Genomic DNA, 20615 nt, shown 5'->3' on the forward strand with positions numbered 1-20615 from the left:
GAAGGCAGAATTTTTGACTTGTCAGGAGGGTCCCCGAACAGATGAGCAGCTCAGTCCAGACAGACACATGTAATGAGGGTGTGTAGAAGAGGCAGACGTGGAGAGTGCTGGCATGAGTTGACTGACAAGTTGGAACAGTGGAGCACAAGCCCTTTTCCTTCAGAAGCTGCCAACTCTTTGTTTTAATGTGCTCAGTTAGCGTGCCATTGCTTCTTTAACTGTTAGATGCCCAAAACAAAATCTTCCAGGACCTTAGTAGAAGTAAATTTTTAGTATGTTCCTATTTCTCTTTCTTCCCTTTGTGCATGCTTCTGGTGATAAACAGATATTTTAAACTTATTAAATATTCCTATTTCTTATGAAACTTTTTTCACCTGTGTGTTTTAACCTGTTGTAATATAGCAATGTAGATGGCATGGGCTTTTTTGAGATGGCAGTTTTAATTTAGTTTCCTAAATGAAATCTTTAGAGAAGCTGTATTCATAGCTGGAAGAATGTTTTGGAGCTGCTAACCTAAAGTAAGATAAACTGCAACAATCGGGTCTGTCATTGAATGCAAGTGTTAATCTGTGCAATTACTGGTCAGCTATCTAGGACTCAGGGGAAGCTTTGTCTAAGTAAGGATTTCAGGATCATCATTTCAGTGTTACCAAGATGAGTCTAAAATGTCAGTGGCTCTCACGCTGGATTTCCATTCAGCTGACTTGAAGGGTTTTTTGCTGTGGACTTCTGCTGAAAACAGCATTATGCTCCTTAAGGAATGGCGTACATTTTGACCTTTCCAATTATGTGAGTGGGAGTCAGCCTTCCAAAATCAATCTAGGAAACTTGCAAAACAAGTGAAACTGCCTCTTGTAAAATCCAGTTGTGGAAAAAATTCTAAGCGAGATAAAGCTGAATTCAAACAGCATAAAGATGCAATGTGAGTCTAGAATCCCTTTGTTATTCTCAGTATCATGTAATTTAAGCCTTTGTGAGGACACCAACAGGACAGTCAGTCAGCATGTTTAGTTTTTTTCCTGCTAATTTATTTAGATGACTAAACTCAGCAGGATTTGGTGAGGGGTTTTACTTTACATGTCAGTAAAGTGACCTGAATCTTGGTGGCAAATCAGGCTCTTTACTCACAAATTCTAAGATGTTACAGAATTGAACACCTGATGATGAAGTTACATCCTCATAATCCACTATGAATCAATACTTAATTTCAATTTCCCCCTTTCTAGTATATCATCACTCATTCATATACCCAAGCAGACTATCCCCCTCCACACTGGGATTAAGGATGCATTAATGTTTTGTTTACACTGTGATCCACCCTGAGGTTTTGTTCAAACTTGCAAAGACCCCATGTTTTATTCTCCAGTGAAGATTTTTTTTTTTTAAATATTAATATATGCCTCATTTGGTCAGCACCTGAAATTAAAAAAATTACCACATAAAAGCAAAAGTGGAGTTCAAAGGCAAGTGTACTGAGGTATATCAAGAGGCAGATTACATGGGAATTTAAATGCGTTCAGTTTATGGATTTGAGAATAAACTCAACCACCCCACTGAATTAAACATATGCTTGCTGCAGAAGCCAATACAGAGACAGTCTTTGTATTTAATCTTTTATAAGTTAATATAGGTTGCCTTATTATATTTTGAAAAAAAAACCCAAACTTATTTCATCTGTCTTCTGTGAAGTTCTTAAAATCCTAAAGTTTAAGTGTGAATCTTGAAATTTAAGTGTGTATGTGGACTTCAAAATGTTTAAGAATATTTAAAGCAGAAAATTATTACATCAGAAATAAGGAGGTCTGTTTTGGGCCAGAATCTGTACTGTGATATAAATAGGACTCCATTCTCAATGGATGGAGGAATGAGATCAGTATTTCAAGTTCAAATTGGAATCAGTGGGATTGCATTGCTTTGAAATTTTATGATCTGAAATATTTTCCTATATTTATGCTCCAAAATTATTTAAACGCTTTTAAAAACCTTACTTGTGGATTATATATATTTACAGACCAGAAAAGTATTTAACATGTCTTTCCCTAACCTAAACTCCCAGATTTTGAAGTAACCTGAAGACAGCTTCTAAAAATGTTACTTCCCTTTTTAAGTGACCATTATTAAGAAAGTATTTAAAGTCCACTTTAAACATTTTAAATTGCTTAAATCATATATATCCTCTTGCTAGGCAGGATTTGTTGTTCAGTCAATAGGTTGTTTTCCAGTTGTCTTAATCCTATTCTAAATGGGATTTATGTGCAAGAGAAGAAATGGACCAGCTGTCATTTTGTCTGCCCCTTAAGCCTGCTTCACCAATAGGAGTATCCCCAGTGTTATAAGTTAGATCAGTGAATCTGAACAGCTGCGTTTTCGGTCCGCAGGACTCTTGGAACAAGGTTTTTCAGAACTTGCCTGCCAAAAATATATCCAGAGTAAACTATCTACCTATTCTGCAAGTTTAAGCAAAAAAAGAGCAAAAAAGAAAAAAAGATGACTTTTGGAAGAATAATATGTTAGCCTGTGTTTCTGTAACTTGCAACTGTGTATTTTAATTTTGGTAGAACACATTCTCTGAGTTATGCAGAAAATGTTTGTTGTATCACAGGACGAGTCATAAAGGTTGGATTTTTTCGGCTTCACTTCTTGCTTTGTTCATTTCCATTTTGCACTGGGTACCTAATGTAGGAGCAATAATGAGAATCTAAAGCACAAGGTGAAACAGTTGCATTACGAAGTCTTAAAGAAAGATGGGTGGGGATTTAGAGGAATGCAATATCCTGAACCAAAATCTAGATGTAGGACCACGGGAGCACTTTCACAGCTGGAAATGCAAGTTCCGTTGTCCGTTTCTGGAGCAAAGTCTGACTACTGGCATAGAGAAATCCTGTTGCTTCAGAACTTTAGCGACTGTCCCTGGCCACACTTTACAAACAAAACTGTCCTCAGTTCTACTCTTACTCGTTGCACTGGGATTTCTTTTGAAACAAATAATTAACTTAAGGTAATACATGTACAGTGAATTATAGATTATTGTAGTAGCAAACAATTGCTTCTAAAAAGAAACATCTCATTAAAGGTAAGGAGCAAGAAGCTTTCACGTTTTGAAAAAGTGAGTTTGAAGTGAATGGAGTTAATCAGATTGTTATCAGTTGAAAACACAGCCTGTATTTTCTGGAAGAAGTGGTTACTGAGTTTATGGATCACCATTTTGTGCCTTAACTAGTCTGATTTTTTTGCTTCACGATGAGCTGCCTTCTGTAGCTGTGGAATGGAAATGGGAAAAGGGTGTTTTGGACTTGGTATCAAAGTGAATTTTATATTCTTACGGTGGGAAAACATACTTCCGCTATGCATCTGTCTGCATGTGGCCTTGAATCTCTGACAGTAGAAGAATGGAGAGGAGAGAAATTTTACTGAAGATCCCTCATTGAAAATGTCTACTGCAGTGTCCTGTCAATTGACCCAAAGGTTTGGAGTCTGGGATGCCTCAGCTGACTGAGAAATGGTCTCTTTTCCAGCTGGAACCAAGAATTTGCATTTTAAAGGTAAAAAATAAGCTAATAAGAAATAGAAATTTGAAGATCTAAAAAATTTTGTTTATTCCAGATGAAATACTTAAACAACTAAAGCCTTTGGGCAGTTGCTCCTCAAACTTTTTTTTTTTTTTTTTTTTTAGAGAGGCTTTCTCTTTAGCTGTATGTTATTTCAAAGGTTGGTTTTGAAGGCTGTTTCCACCATTACTCTGCAAAGTACTTCCAGGTGTTTCAGTCAACAGTGCATTAATGTTGTACAATAAGCAGCAAATAGCTTTTGTCTAGGATACATCCAGCTAAAGAACTCTTCTGGGCATCATCATGGTGCTACTTTTTTTGGCTAAAAAGCTTAAGACAGTTACACTTCTCAGTGATGGAAAACTTAATCCTCATCAAATAAAAGGCTTGAAGGCCAGGGAAAGAACACTAGCCACAAGCAGCATCTATCAAATTAAATTTGTTTTACTTTAACCTCATTTCTTTCATATTATAAATAACATTTTTATGTATCCATCAAGTCATAAATTCCAAGCTGAACTGGAAAGTGTTTCATGAAAAAGTCTCTTAAGGAAAAAAGCTTTAAAGTGAGGATAACCTAGAGAGATGAAGTTAAAAACTATCCCCAGAATATAATTTTATATATATGAATAAGTGTAAATATGCATCTATATATTACATATATAAAATAATTATTAGTTATTAGTAAAGATATTATGTATCACTATGAGTACTTGTACATGTTTAAATATTGCATCTAGGGGTATGTATAACTACCAGACTAGTTGTGTGTTGCATGTCTATGGGAGACTTTCTCAGTGCTTGTTTTCTTTCTGTGGCTTATACATCTATAGCTTTCTAGCCTCTCAGTTTCTGTTGGTCACTAAATCTTTAATGACCTGTTGAGCATGTGGTATTACCTGACCCTTATCAAGTGAATAAAATTTAAGATCGTAGAACCACAGAATGGTTGGGGTTGGAAGGGACCTTTGGAGATCATTTAGTCCAACCCCCCTGCTAAAGCAGGTTCACCTAGAGCAGGTTGGACAGGAACTCATCCAGGTGGGTGTTGAATATCTCCAGAGAAGGAGACTCCACAACCTCTCTGAGCAGCCTGTTCCAGTGCTCTGTCACCCTCAAAGTAATGAAGTTTTTCCTCATGTTCAGATGGAACTTCATGTGGTTGTGCCCATTGCCCTTTGTCTTGTTGCTGGGCACCACTGAAAAGAGTTTGGCCCTATCCTCTTGACACCCACCCTTTAGATATTGATAAGCATTGATAAGATCCCCTCTCAGTCTTCTCTTCTCCAGGCTAAACAGACCTACGTCTCTCAGCCTTTCCCCATAAGAGAGAAGCTCTTGTCCCCTGATCATCTTCGTAGCCTTCTGCTGGATTCTCTCCAGTAGTTCCTTACCTTTCTTGAACCGGGGAGCCCAGAACTGGACACAGTACTCCAGATGTGGCCTCACCAGGGCCACTTGACCTGCTGGCCAGGCTTTTTTTAATGCACCCCAGGATACCATTGGCCGCCTTGACCACAAGGACACATTGCTGGCTCATGGTCAGCTTGGGACCTGGGAACTGCTTTCCAGCAGGTCATCCCCTAGCCTGTACTGATGTACAGGATTATTCCTCTCCAGGTGCAGGCCCCTACACTTGCCCTTGTTGAACTTCATTATATTTTTCTCCTTGCAACTCTCCAGCCTGTCCAAGTCTCACTGTATGGCAGCACAGCCTTCTGATGTGTCAGCCACTCCTCCCAGTTTTGTATCATCAGCAAACTTGCTGAGGGTACACTCTCACCCAGGTTGTTGATGAATATGTTGAACAAGACTGGACTCAGTACTGTCCCCTGGGGAACACAGCTAGTTACAGGCCTGCAACTGGACTCTGTGCTGCTGATCACAACCCTCTGAGCTCTGCCACTCAGCTGGTTCACAATCCACCCCTCACTGTCCGCTCATCTAACCACTTCCTAAGCTTATCTGTGAGGGTGTTGTGGGAGGCAGAGTCAAAAGCCTTGCTGAAGTCGAGGTAAACAACATCCACTGCTCTCCACTGCTTTCTTTTATACTTTGGTCAGAGTCCAGATTACATTAGCCAGTATGCTTAAAGATGTGATAAATCGGGGGCTGGGGGGAAGTCTCATGTCTCTCCATCAAATTATACAATATTAGAAATTATTTAAAAATGTGTACATTTTTAGGATTTTAGAGAAGTTCATAAAAAACTCTGTCAGCTCTTGGGAGGGATTAAAATTTTGCCTTGAAGGCCACTTTTGGAGAATTAATTCCTACTAGGCAGGTCTTTTAACGTAATGAATTTCTTGGGTCCTCTGACAAAGCAAAACAGTATCTGAGTATCTCAGTTTTATACAGTTTTATGAAGCTAAATTCTACTTTCTTTTCTTGTTTGAGTAGACACACACCCTGAATCTCTGGGAGGAAAAGCTTTGAACTATTCTGTTGGTACAACTCCCTTCCTGTTGCTATTCATAACTATAAATATATTAATTCTTCAAAATCAAACTAAAGCAACAGCGGTTGGTCATTGCCTTCGATTGGTTTTAAAACACTGATTATTTTAATAACATTTTATAATAAATCTTCTTGTCAGGTATCTTTCACTATTATAGGGAAGTTTTAGAGTGCAGCACAGGCCTCGCCGTCTCCTGTGGTAGGTGTGTATATTATATGCACAGTGGAGCACGCCTATAAATACTAGTGTGCTAAATACGGATCATCTTGCCCTTATTTTCTAAAATTGCACAGTGAACTTTATCGAAGTCTATTGATTATTTTTTTAATCAGCTAAGCATGTTTTTTGTAGCCTTTTTCATGTTCCCAGACACTTGTCAATTCTTAGTCTCATGTATTTTGGAAATCTTTTATGAAACTGAACGTGGGAAGTTTTCCAAAGCAGCTTTAATGAACTCTGTGTCTTATTTAAAAATTGCACTTCAGTGAATAGTTTAAGTGTAATTACTGTGGTGATACTAAATGTGAGATTCTTAACAGAATATGTTCATGTGCCTGGATAAGTGATAGGATTGTGTTTGGTTTTGTCTGTGTTTTTTTTTTTTTTTAATGTAAACTGACATAAATAAAACCACAAAGAGTCTGAAACGCTCAGGATCAGAGCTTTAAACCTGTTGTGGAATGCATTGCTTGCAATCCAGCATTTTCCGACTGCTGCAGACACACACTTCTAAGAATAGTGCAGAGTTTTAAATCCTACCCAGCCAACTGCGTGGGGAATTTTTAGCAGAGCTCTGAGAACCAGCTTTAGTAGTTGAGTACTTTGCTTATGTTTCATTAAGTGAAATCAAATACCCATACCCAGGGCCAAATCCTGGGGAAAGTAACAAAACCCACATGGGTACTAAGCTGTCCCTAGTACGGTAAAGTGCATGACGTGTTCTTCTGATTCTTGTTTTTTGATGCTCTCAGAGAACACAAAGAACAGTAGTGGTGTTTGGGCCTCAGTATGATTGCAGAGCAACGTTAGGGCCTTGCAGACATATTTTTGTGAATGCTTAGTGCCAGGTCTGGTTTCTCCAAGTACAAACGTTGCTGGTGGAAGCCTTAAAGTATAAATGATTTGGTCCAGAAGAGAGAACAGAGGTAGGAAATCCTTAGGAGAAAATCTTTCTCCTGCAGCTGGAGCTGGGGGCAGAGGTGTAGAAGGGGCAGGGTCAAGACTCGAGGTGATGAAGCCATTTGGCAAGTTCCTCTAATGACCAGCCTCTTGTTCGCAGGCTGAAGAATGGAAACTGTGCAGGTTACATAATTTGATTCCATCTCCCGAGGCATGGGCAGAGCGCTTTCCCTGCTCCCTTGGGAAGCTGCTTGACTCGCCTGTGCCTGTAGCACTGTCTGCCCTGAGCACTGGAGCTCAGATGTTCTGCAAGATGGGATGAACCTTATCTGATAGCTCTCAGCAGAGCAAAGGGGAATTACTGCTTTCTCCACCCACGCTTCCAGCCACATTTTCCAGCCACTTTCCTTCCTCTGACTACTCTGTGAACCAATTGAATGTGCTAATCTGCCAGGAAAGTAATTTAAAAAAAACACCACCAAACCCAAAACAAACCTAAACCTCCAAATCCATGAGTGTCTGCTATGCCAGTGAGCTGAATAGGCTCAACGGGAGACAAGAGGAGCAGCGGCATTTGGGAGTAAGAAGAAATGGGATTCTGGCTGGCAGTTGAGCAGCAAGAGAAGATGGAGGAAATGTGACTCTTCTTGGCAGCCGTGAGTTGCTAGATGAACTCAAGCCACCTTGCAGACCTCAGGCTTACCTTACCACAGTGGTCCAGGGACCGTGAGAGACCTCATACTGACGTGTATAATAAGCATGTACGCTTAGCTATTTGTCTGAAACCTGAAACTGTTGTGAAAACATGATGACTTCAGACTCTGGCAATCCTTCCTGTGCTTCCAGATATTCAGTACCCTGCGCTGTGGGTGGGCAAAAAATATCCCACATACTATTTGTTTTGCGTAAGCCTTTCCAAGTATTAATGGAAAAAAATATGTGATAAGATTATGCAAAACTTTATTGTTGGCTGATAAGAATATTTATGGCCGATAACTCCCGTTGCAAATACAGGCCTATTTTCTTCAGTGAAGAAGACCTACTTTTTTGCTGAAGAGTTTGTTGTTTGGAAGCAGTGGCTGAGAAAATCTCTCAACCTGTCAGACATTTGAACTGTTAACTTCAGCTGTCCCCTGTTCGTTTGCAGTGCCGGGTAGGTCATCTGAATAACACGGGGGCTCTGACTGACCGGCTGACGCCTGCTGCGTGGAGCGCCGGGCGGCGCAGCGCAAGCAGCTGAAGCTGAGTAGTCATCGGGATGCCTGCGAGAGTATGTCACCAATTTATGTTTTTCAACAGATTCAAATATTTCACTTCTGCTTCTCATAGCACTGTATATTTACTTAACCCCTTACCTTAGAGTGGTGATTATTAACTAGGAGCAAAAAAAGTTGGTCTAATATGGTTTCCTTTATTTTTCTTGTAAGAATTGTTTTGACTGTCAAGATTTCAAACCTGTTTCATAGCCACATTTTCTTACTAAAAAGCTAATATTCTCTTCCTTCTTTTCACCTGAATCTGAAGCAGATCCTCTGAGTGATATTATACTGTTCACTTGGAATTCACTTAGGGTGAAATCACATGAGAAGTCTGAACTGATATAAGGTGGCCGTGTGGTGCTAAGAGGAGGCATCGCTTCTCTCTCTCCATCCTGGGCATGTATTCCCACAGTTTACCTGGCTCGCTGAGTCCCCTCGCAGAGCCGGCAGGGAACTAACCAGGCAAAAAGGTGGCTATTGCTGAGCTAGTGAGTCAAATCGTTGCCCAGAGAAACCTGATGAGTGCCCAAGTGTGGTAAAGGGAGAGGGCAGAGGGTAGAACTGTGGTTATTGGAAAATGCAAAGGAAGGGGAAAGAGGAGGGAGGAGCAGGAAGAAAGGGGAGCGGTGGTAAACTGTTAGATAAACTAAGCTGTTGTATGTAAATTTACCTTTACAGACTATTTGACACAATGTGGGGAAACTTTTTACTTATTTATTGATTTGTTTTTCTTCCCCCTGAAGACTGAATAGGCCCTTCAAACTCTGTTGGCAGATCAGAGGTTAACATTTTATTACCATCTATGAATAATGCAAAAAATAATCCGGCTGCAAGTTGTGTGAAAGAATATTTTGGGGAACATAAAAGCTCTTTTCTTGCCATATATTCTCAGCTGTGAACAAGTTCTTTACCCAGTGACATCAGGAAGGCCAAGCTAATCTGTAGCTCATGATGGTGCTATATTAGGTGTAATTTCTGATGAGTGTCTTTGCAAATTTCTTTTCACCCTAGGAAGCAGGATCTTTGGTTGGTTGGAAGATCCATTTTAGTTTTTGTATAGATTTCTCACTGTCCAAATGCACCTGGAGAGTGATGGCCTGCACAGGCTGCAGTTGGATACTATTTTAATTATCTATTTTAGCAAGACATTTTTACATTTGAAAATATCGCTGCTGCATTTAGCCTGTATGACTTTTTGAAAAGGGTTTTGATACATGGTGTTAATCTGGAAAAGGAGGTTGGCAGGTAATTTCTTATTTGACAAAGTATTATAATAGCGTCCTGTAAAGGGGATCTAGCCATATTGTCACACTTCTAGCCAGTGGAATTAGGAGGCTTCAAGAAGCCACTTCTTGGGGTTTGGGTTAGAAACTTAATCCACATTTCTTGCTCATAATCATCACTTGATTGGACGCAATTAATTTTGGTGTTTGAGGGAAAAAAATCAAGAACACTCTAGCAGTTCTAGTTAACTCCTATCATCCTTTAATTTAGTTGATCTCTTCTCTTGCTTATTTTGGCTAATGCAGCTCAGGATTCTAATAAAAAATTGTCATTATCTCATGGCTGCTCGGTGCTTGTATGACAAGTTTTATATTCTCAGTTTCCAGTGGAAAGTCAGCAATGGGAGAAGAACTAAGGAATGCGTAGCACGCACAGTAATCTGTCCTTTCACTGAAGGAACACTACATGTCAATGTCAACATCTTTTCACATAGTCTATACTTCAAACACCAGTAAATAGTTAATGATTTATTTATTTATACAGGTATATAGATTTTTTTTTTTTTTTTCCTGCTGAGATTCAAGAAAGTTCTTTATGTAAATACTCTCTCTGCAATTGTATGAAGCATATGGTCATCTAGGTTGACATTTACACTTGATTCTCTTAGGGGACAGCCACTTATATAACTATTGCTTGGAATTTATACCATAAGTCTCGATAACTGTTTTACTGATTTATTGTGGAGTTGTTTAATGTTACAGCTCAGAAAGTAAGATAGATCAAACAACTTCAATAACATCAGTTTGGACCTCCAGCTAGTGGAGGAACGCACTTTTGGGGACCTAACTATCTGAAGGAAATGTTGGTTTAAACACAGCTGAGGGACCTTAGGTCTCTTTAGTCCTAAGAAGTGCCCTATAGCAAGGTTGTATTATTCTGAACTTGTTCTTTTTACCAGTATGGAATTTATTTCATGGTTGACAACTTCATTTGATATGTGTTGCTCATATCTAGAGAACTTCATGCTTTTTAATCATATAGGCATATTTATTATATCATCTCCTAACCCCTCATTAATTTCATAATTCTGTAAATACCTATCTCAACTAAAAATACTGACAGGCTGTGATTTCAGGTTCCTAATTTGAATACTGGTTGTAGCATAGTAGATTAAATAAAATAATTGCATTTTTTAAGAGTATCCTGCCATCACCACAAATTGAACAACTTTGGCAATTAAGAAAAGTCTTGAGAGTTACCTGTTCTTAACAGAGGCAGAAAATGGCTTTTGTAGTAATCATTTGGCTTCAGAGAACTTCAGAAACAAGTTCCCTTATTGGGAGAGCTGATCGCTAGCTTTCTGAAGCTAGGTTAAAACAATTTTTTAAGATACACACATGAATTCTCAAGAAGTGCAATATAGATCAGAAAAGGAGCAATTTCTACAAATTATGACCACAACTTTTAGCTATGTTTAACTTAATTTGTCTGTGTTCAGATGATGATATTGGGACCTGTCCTGAAAAACAGATGAAGGTGTCAGAGATTTTCAGAGCTGTGTGAATGTCCTGTGCTTGCACTAACTGGGTTGTCCAGAGCTGAGCTAACACTGCCAGTTGTGTGTTACTGTATGCAAATTAGCCATTAGAATTGATGATTCAGGTACTGGTATAGGTTTGTTTAGTTGGTCCTGCTCGGGGGTTAAAAACAACGCTTCCTCTAAGCCCTCATTCCTTTGACTGCAGCCTTCTGTTTTAATTGCCTTATCTCTATGACTGCTTCAGCAGCATCTGAGCTGCCAGTTGGTACTTTCTCCAAACTGATAGTGTCTGCTTTCCAAAAAACCTTGCGTGAGCCACAGCCTCTTCCACCTCCTCCTCCCGCTTCTGCTAGACATTATCCTAATCCTCAGTCTTTCTCCTATCCTATATTAATCCTATAAACCCTGAGCAAATCTGTCTACCTCTGTCAGTGTTTGGTGAGGAAGGTCCCGTTCTCCAGGGTGACAGCTCTCAGTGCACGGTCTGCGCTGACAGGCTGCAGTCAAAACTGACCACAGTTTGAATCCCCCGGTTTATTTGTCCCTACCCTAAGCAGTTAGGAAACCCTCAGAGCAACTTTAAGTGCTCATAGGATATTCTGAAAATATTCCTTACACATTGGTCCCTTAGGTTGTGTTGTGTATAATGCCTGTGGTGTAGGGCTGTCTTTGAGACAGTGAAATTAAATGCTAGTTTTGAAAACAATATGAATAGTACAAGAACAGATATATAGGACAGGCTTTGGAAGATCATGAGCATGACTGAAGCAATTAGGATTTTATTCTGGTTACATAGAGCTTTCAAAGAGAAATGTGAATCAACAAAACAACTTGACTCTTCATTCCTCTTGTTTCTCTTCCAGAAAATTACTTTAAACTCTCTAATTAACCTTTCATTGGAAGTACTGATTCACTTAAGATTTTCCAATTGCTGTAGGTAAAAGCTTGTCAAAAACATTTTGTATGAAAGGCAAATATACTAGAGACTGCCACAAATCCTCCTGTGCTAAATCAATGCTTTTGGATCCACTTTCCACTCTATTTTTCCCCCCATATATTTTTATCTGCATGATGTGAATGAATCCTACAATTATTAGATCCTACAATCTATTATCCTAGATTAACCTCTTAGTTGTATTTTTTGGTCTAGTTTTGCCTTTACTTACTTGGCCTTTTGAGTGATTAGCCAACAAACTTTGGTCTGATTTACAAGAACACTCCTAGCTGGTGAGACAATGACTAATCTCTCTAATTTACAGTTACCACTAGTATCTAGACACCCCCGTTTTCAGATGTGAAAGTGGCGTAAGAATTATTTTTATTCTTTGGCTTTACATCTTTGATTATTCAATTATTTTGTCATTTAATCATTCTAAATAATTGGATCCTCCTGAGTAATGAAAAGGTTTACAAAAATTGAGGAACAATGCGCCATCTCATTCCATGTAGATGTGGTATGATTAGTAAACAGTTTGAAATGTCATGCATTATTATTAGGCTAAATTAGTAGACTGCCTGGGTTAGTCTCCGCACTTTAGGAGTTAACAGAGAGTCTCTGATAGCATCTGCCTCCAATCTGCTTAATTACAAAACAGATTTGCCTGATCAGGCTTTTGGTTCTTTCAAATTCTGGTTTACAAGGTTCATATCAATAAAAAAAAAATTATTATTTTCCTTTGGACTTCTGCATATTGGGAGAATTCTTCATTAGCAGCATTACATATTTTTTTGCCTACATGTGGCAAATAGACCTTTGCAGTGGCCCTTTGCAATTCAGAAATGACAAACTGCTCCATTTGTGTTTTGTAGTTCTAAGAAAGTGAATCTGTTTTTTAAGGCTCACGTGTATGAGAAACACAATGTAAATGACAGCACTAGTTTACAACTATTATAATTCAGACCCGGTACTGCTTAGAGCTAAACCAACAGCACCGTGTTCATGGTGGTTGAGATTTTGATGTACCCTTGTGCAGTAGGAAGACTATGCTTGTGAAGTCAAACTGTAAGCGGCCTTTTGTACTCTTCAGTGTTTTGACCTGAGGCACTTTTCCAAAATACTGAAATTGATTGAAAGCAACTCAATCTAAACCCATCTGATTGAACTGGTAATGGCTTAGTCTTAGGTGTCTTGATCAGCCATTTTTTGCCTAAAGATTAATATATTGGCTGGGAAAATAATTTAATCATTGACAATTCTTCTTTGTTCCGTTAAACAAGAATAAAAAAATGCTAGCAACTTACAACTTATCTTCATTACCATATAAAAACTCTTTGGAAGAGAAACTTGTTATATAGAAGTAGAGAATAAATTGACAACATTTTAAAGAAGAGTTGAGTGAACAGCAAAATTATTTTTTTTGTGTTTTTTCTCTCCCCTCAGTGCTATCAGGGATCAGAATTAGTGTTCATAGGCCTGCATTAAATGAAGAATGAGTAATGCTACACAGTCAAGAAACAGTTTATACATCTACCACATCATATTAAAGTTTGACAGAGTTTCTAGTGACTTCTAACAAACTATCTTACTTTCCAGCTGAACTGCTGTGATACTTGAAGACAGTAATAGCTGTTTTCACAAAACCTTAAAGTCTTGGCGGTGGTTTCTCTCCTTTGCAGATACCATTTTCTCTTGAATGGAGAGGAATAATTTCTTCTTAAACATTCTTTAGTACAATAAGTAGAAGTGTAATCTTCAAAAAAAGTTATTGATTTTGTCTGTAGCATATACTGCAGTTTAAAATTCCTGAGAGAAATGTGCATTGCTATTAAAAGACGTAGATACTATGACCCAGATAATTTTTGGCTTGTCAGTCTAATGTCATCAGTTCCAGGCAAAGTGTTGGGTTGGCTGATACAAGATCTAATAGTTCATTAAAGGAAAGTGACATAGTGAATACCAACACACGGGAAATAAATTCTATCTCTCTAATTTGATGTTACTTCTGGGAAAAGTAGTAGAGCGGATATATTATTTTCATTGATACCTTCATTAGGAACCAAGTTTATGTAATGCCAGCTCAAGAACAGAGATATTGTGACAGCTAAAAAATAAAGATGACAGTTCACTGGCATGGGGTGATCTGGAGCACTAGAAGAATGTGTGCTCATACCAACGTTCATTTCAATACTGTCAAAAGCAGGGTCATATGTTTAGAAAGGATGAAATGCTTCAGATTAAGGCACTGTCCTGAAACCTCATGATTCTGAGTCATGCTGGATAATCAGACAAATATTAACTCTGATAACAAACCTGTAGCTAAAATGGCTAAAGTTCTAAAGAGATTTCAAGTCCCTCTGTATTTGGGAATGAGCGCAACTGTTGTGGGAAATAGTCTGATTTTGCTGGCAGTGTTTCAAGAGGGATGCTAAAATCTGACTAGAATGTTATGAGAAGAATGGTAGAAGGATTTAATAGAAACTACATTCTGCAAAAGGAGGTTAACTTATTAAATAGAAAGTTAAGTGGTTCTTCAGGACCACTCTATAAGAAACAGAAGTTTGACAATAAAGGGCTTCTTACTTTAGCAAAATGATAATGAAATTCAGTGACTAGATGAAAGTTGAAATTTCTGCATGCTAGAAGAGATTTTTAACAGGGATATCGAGCAGTTAATGCAACAAGGTCTGAGTGCAGTCTCCATTGCTGCAGACTTAAAAAAGCTGACTTCTTTGGCCTTATAATCAACGGAAAGTAATGCCAGGGGAGTGGCAAAAGCAAAGTGATGAAAACTGTAACAAAGCCTGACAAATTTCTTAGTATGTTCAGGAAAGTGTCAAATTGGATGGTACAAAAAAGGCTTAATCAAAAAAGTCAGCTAAACTTGTTAGTACTATTTTTGGGCATTTACTGAAATAAGAATACCAAAAATCCCTGACACAGGGCTGGTATTTCGTTTTCCCCAGCCATTCTGCCACCCCAGCCATCAGAAACACTCTTTGCTCTCCTGCAGTTCCTCTGGAGCTGTTTTCAGGTTGTGAGAACACCTAGGCTTTCCTTACAATCTCAGGCAGCACTTTCTAGTTTGGATTAAATATTTCCATGTTTTTCTCCGAAGACAAAGTTTCCTAGCGGTTGACAGACACAAGTAAGAGTGCAGGTGGGAATAAGACTCTTCTCTTAAACTAAATTTATTTAAGACTTATACCTAACCAATAACCTAACCAATATATTCAACTCCTCAACTACTATTTTTTTGTAATTATTCTTAGCATTAATTAATCTTTTGTAATTATTCTTAGACAAATAAAATTATTCAAGTTATTTAGAAACAAATGTCTTACTGAATAGTTGAAAACACTTCTTACAGGACAATTTAAAAAGATTTCTTACTGATATTTTTTCTATTTTCTTCTGCCTTTTCACATCACAGGAAGAAATTTTTTAAAAATCTAACACATCAGAATTTGTGATTTGTCACAGGTAGGTGGTGTTTTTGACAGTTAGCTGTCAGTATTATAATAGGATCTCCAGTCCTACTGTATGAGTTACAGAATATATTTACAGAACCAGTTTGTTGTGATAGTTGCTGAATCCACTTGCTCGCAACCGTCCTCTTGGAACTTTGTACATTTTAAGCTGTCTTTTATAATCCAGAACCAGTGATTTTCAAATCGGGATTGGATTTGCTGGTTGTTTAGTGGTCTGAGTAATGAAATGTAAGCATAAGGACTGTATCCTCACTGTCTTGTCACGAGCCTAGATGAAGCGTGAATGAGTTTGTGTAAATTCACTGTGTTTTTCCTGCTTCCCATCTGACAGATGGGTAGAACAGTACTTTTCTAGCTCATGGGGAAGGACTGCTGTTATTGAACATGGACTACTTCTTGCACAGCCATTTAGATGTGATCTGAATGGTGAGGGGTCTGGAGCACAAGTCTTATGAGGAGAGGCTGTGAGGGGTCTGGAGCACAAGTCTTATGAGGAGAGGCTGAGGGAGCTGGGGTTGTTCAGTCTGGGGAAGAGGAGACTGAGGGGAGACCTTATTGTTCTGTACAAGTACCTGAAAGGAGGCTGTAGAGAGACGGGGGTCGGTCTCTTCTCCCAAGTCACAGATGATAGGACAAGGGGTAATGGCTTCAAGTTGCGCCAGGGGAAGTTCAGGTTGGATATTAGGAAACATTTCTTTACTGAAAGGGTTATCAGGCATTGGAATGGGCTGCCCAGGGAGGTGGTGGAGTCACCATCCCTGGAGGTATTTAAGAAACGTGTAGACATGGTTCTTCAGGGCATGCTCTAGTGTCCAAGATTACTGGTTTGTGGTGGGGTGCTGTGTGGGTGGGTGATGGTTTTTGGTTTGGTTGTTGTGTTGTGTGTTCAGGTGGTGGGTGGTGGTTTTGTTTGTGGTGTTTGTTTTTTTTACTGTTGGTTGGACTCGATGATCTCTGAGGTCCCTTCCAACCACTACGATTCTGATTCCGATTCTGATTCTGATTCTGAATTCAGAATCTAGCTAAAATGATGATGGGTCATTTGGTAAAATAAACATTGGGAAAAAAAAAATTTTAAACAGCCTTTTTGACTTATAGATGCCCATGCAAAATAACAATTGCAACGAGCCATAGCAATAATGGAATTTTGCCAAAATTGTGCTGCCAAAATGCAGGCCATCCCAGCTCAGAAAAGAACTGAGAAAACTGCTTGATTCCTGTTGAAAACCCTGGAAGTCATAAGCAAGTGCTCACTGTGAAGTATGAGCTGCCTACATTTCAAAGTGTGTTTCTGTTCTATTTTATTTCTCTTACAATAGGCTGCTGTGCCTTACTAATCTCCATAACTTTATCTTTTAACAAATTATTTTGGATGGAGCAGACCCAGCAGCAGGCTAATATACTATAGTCATCATTAGCAAATATGATTTGCCCTTGAACACTCTCCTCTACTAACCATTTTATGCTATCACCATCCTTTTTCAGGATTAGGTGTGTTTGCTAAAAGCAACCTGCCCCTGTCGATCTGCCAAGAGACGGTCCTGTCATTTGATTTAGTACCTCTCAAAAAATGTGTCTTTGTGGCTTGGCTGACTTCTCAATTCTTTGCATGCTGAGACTGTTTGAATATAGCAAGCTGACTATCTTCACAGAGGGCTATAGTTCAGATCCCATCTTGGTGCCCTTTCTAAATCAGCAACCAGGCTGATATTATGCATTAGCAGATGACAGCACTTGGTTTGGTGATGAGGAGTGGCATTTTTCACCCTGGGAGACTGAAGGCTGAGCCAGGGGCTGCCATTGAATTTCTCCTTAGTCACAGCTTGCGCAGGAGTCCCTGGCTGTTTTGATATGCAGCAGAAAATGCAACCACTAAGCAGGGCTTCTGGTAAACCCAGCGTCTCCTTGCATTCAGGGTGTCCTAAGGGATCAGCCTGATGGCATGAAGATGAACTACCTGGGAGGAATTGTACTACTCCCACTTGGCAGAAGCACCATTTCTGTTACATTGCAAGTGGTATCGCTGCCTCAGTTTAATCTTTGTGACAGGGATGTTTGCTGCAGCAGGCACAGCGGCTCTTTACAAATGCATTGCGTGTGTGACAGGCTCAGCACACTGGGACAGGTTTTCAAGAGGGCTCGGACAGTTCTTGTGACGTCCACAGGCAGTTTTCTGAAGACCCAGGACCGTGACCTCCAAACAGAGAAGAGCTGTAGAAGCTCTGCCTCTGTCAGCAGTGCAAGAAGTCTGCTTCTGTGTGCAGCAAACTTCACACAAGGAGAGACCACAAGTTCACTTGTTTTCAGAGGCTTGTTTATTGGCCTTTGAAATAAAAATGTGACTTTTCAATAACTGAGCTTCTAGTTGATATTGAATTCCTTCTGCTTTGATAAGTGGTAGTCGTTGGTGATAGATTGTTGTGTGGTGTAGATACAACACAAGCCACAAAATTGGGCAGAAGAGATAATAACACCTCTCTCTAGGTACCTGCACGTAGCAGCAAAGTGTGTATCTGTGAATGTAAAATCCACAAATAGATATCCCTCTTACGCAGGTATCTCTGTAAGTAACCCCTCCTTCATTCAGAGAACTGACCACTGACAGAACACAATCTGTACAGAGCCTTTTACAACCAATGAAGCATGTTGTGCTCCTGCCATACTAGATGTTTTACAAACACTTGGGCAGGCGGTCGTGCCAGCGGTGATCTTATAACCGAGGAAAAAAGAAGGGGCCTTCATAAAAGGCTCGGCTTTAAATCTGTGATGCTTTGTATGTGTTACCTCTTCTGATAATGTTAGAGACCTTACCTATACTGGGCAAAGTGCAGTTAGAAAACACGTATTTAACGTACTTTAAATAACATAACATGATTCAATACTTACTGTGACCAAAGATCATCTAAAGCTAGCTGGACTGACTTAGCCTTTCACTCTGTTAACTTTAGCTGTAACTACTTAACTCATTTTTTAACTCGGCTCTCTGTATTTATTCTAGACAATAGCCTGTTTTATGGTATTTATAGTGTTGTTTTCTCTAACAATACCTTCTAGTTTGGGAAAGATCTAGAACATTTTGCTGTCTGAAAGGTTGTAAAATTTAATGGGAAAGGTAGGGCATAGTGAGTCATGGTCCTGAACAGTCATAATATGGAAATAAACTGATGTTTCTGATGAGTAGTCATAGGGGACTGGCAGAAAAATGCATCTGGTAGTGGGAGATTTCTCTGGGCTGTAGTACTGACAATGAGTGAGATGAAGGGAAAATTAACCCCAGAAAGGGTATTTAAGACCAGGAAAAAAAATAATTAGAAAAACATACAGGAAGTCCACTATCTTCTGATTAGTTTGATTTCATTTTACTTTTGGTACTATTTCATGTCAATGACTAACTTATAGATGTGGCTTAGCACCTCTGGAAATAATCAAATTAGATCATGCTTGAACTTCTGGAAGAGATCTTATTATAAAGGTAACCTCAAGAACACATAAAACAGGGAAAAGATCATGAGGATCAGAGATCATGATGAACACTAGGAAAATGTTAACTGATACATGAGAAAGTAAGTTGCTGAAGAGGCAGTATTCATGATCTGTAGCTTGGTCTTTTGTCTGGCCATCAGCAGGTATATAATAACAAAGCTTGAAAGCTCTTTGGTCAGCAGTTCAGCTCCCACACTAGGAATGAGGCAGGGCTTGCTCAGCTGATACCTCATTCTGACAAATAAATTGAGTAACAGGATGGACACAGAGCAGGAGTCGGTGTGGCATCAGTAAGAACAGTAATAGAGTAAACCTCTACCTACCACTGTTTGTAGGAGAAGTAAGAGCATGGAAAGGTTAACCAACAGCGCATCTAGTATTACTTGTTCAGCTGGAGTAAAGGAAGCACTTCCAAAAAAGGAAGAACAGAAACTGGCCTTGCTCCAGGGATGAACCTGCTAGGGCTTGTAGATGTCAGCTGCCTGTAGTGGGTGTGTAGATTCTATACATGTTCTGCCAGATGCTGGCAGGGTCTGCACTGCCTGTGAAGAGGGCTGGGTTGTGTTCTGGCAGGTAAATATGGGATGACACAGTAGCTTAAGTGTGGAAACAACACAATGACACAGTCATCAGACTGCATGAAACTCAGTGAGAGCAGAAAAACACTGCGTGAACTGGGATTTTAATGTGAGAGAGAGTTCTCCCTCTTCTGAAGTCCTGACATGATAGTGGTTCCTTCTGAGGGTACCAGCAATTCCCTCTGCAAATTTTTGTACTGAATGAAACTTATGTTGCAGAGGAAATGTCTATAGATGCTTGTATACCATGGCTCTGAGAGCCATGAGTGCTAGCACTCACTTCATAGTTATTGATTGTGACCCTTCCAGCCTGCAGCATAGGGTAATTAGTACTAACAACTCAACGTGGCTAGGAGTTAATTATATGGAACCTGATCCTCAGTTTATGGAGCCTGATTCTCTATGTCTGTTCACCAGTTCAGATCTAGCCTACGTCCCCCAAATTTGATATGTGTAACCTTGACAGAGTTACTTCAGGTTTCTGTCACCAATGCACAGAATCAAGCCTGCTATTCGTGATCAGCTCTGGGCACTGTTGACCAACATCAGGTTCCAAAGAGCTTTAGTCCCCTGAGATACAGGACAAAGTTTGCTTCTGGGGGGTGAGGTAGGGGGTAAGTAGCTTTAATTATCAGAGAGATAGTAGAGATCAAATTTGTTAAAGAAGGTTCTGGCTGTGCAAGGTAATTTCTTTATAGCATCTGCTGGGATATTGCAAGCTTGGGCTGAAGGAGGGGCTGGCCAAACAGCTTAGCATCTCATCTGCACTGAGGGAGACAGCCAAAAGAACATTACCCTTCTAATGCTCAAAATTGACTGGAAAGCTAGATGTAATTTTCAGTGGCACGCATAAGGTAGGATTTGGCTCACTCACGAACTCCTGGGGGTAGTTTTATAAAATAACATTTCTTGTGGGTATCTTTCTAATGACACACATACAGTCTTTATCCCTCCAGTGTCAACTTTGTAAGGAAGATC

Source organism: Numenius arquata, chromosome 8, assembly GCF_964106895.1.
Source record: "Numenius arquata chromosome 8, bNumArq3.hap1.1, whole genome shotgun sequence".
NCBI lineage: Eukaryota > Metazoa > Chordata > Aves > Charadriiformes > Scolopacidae > Numenius > Numenius arquata.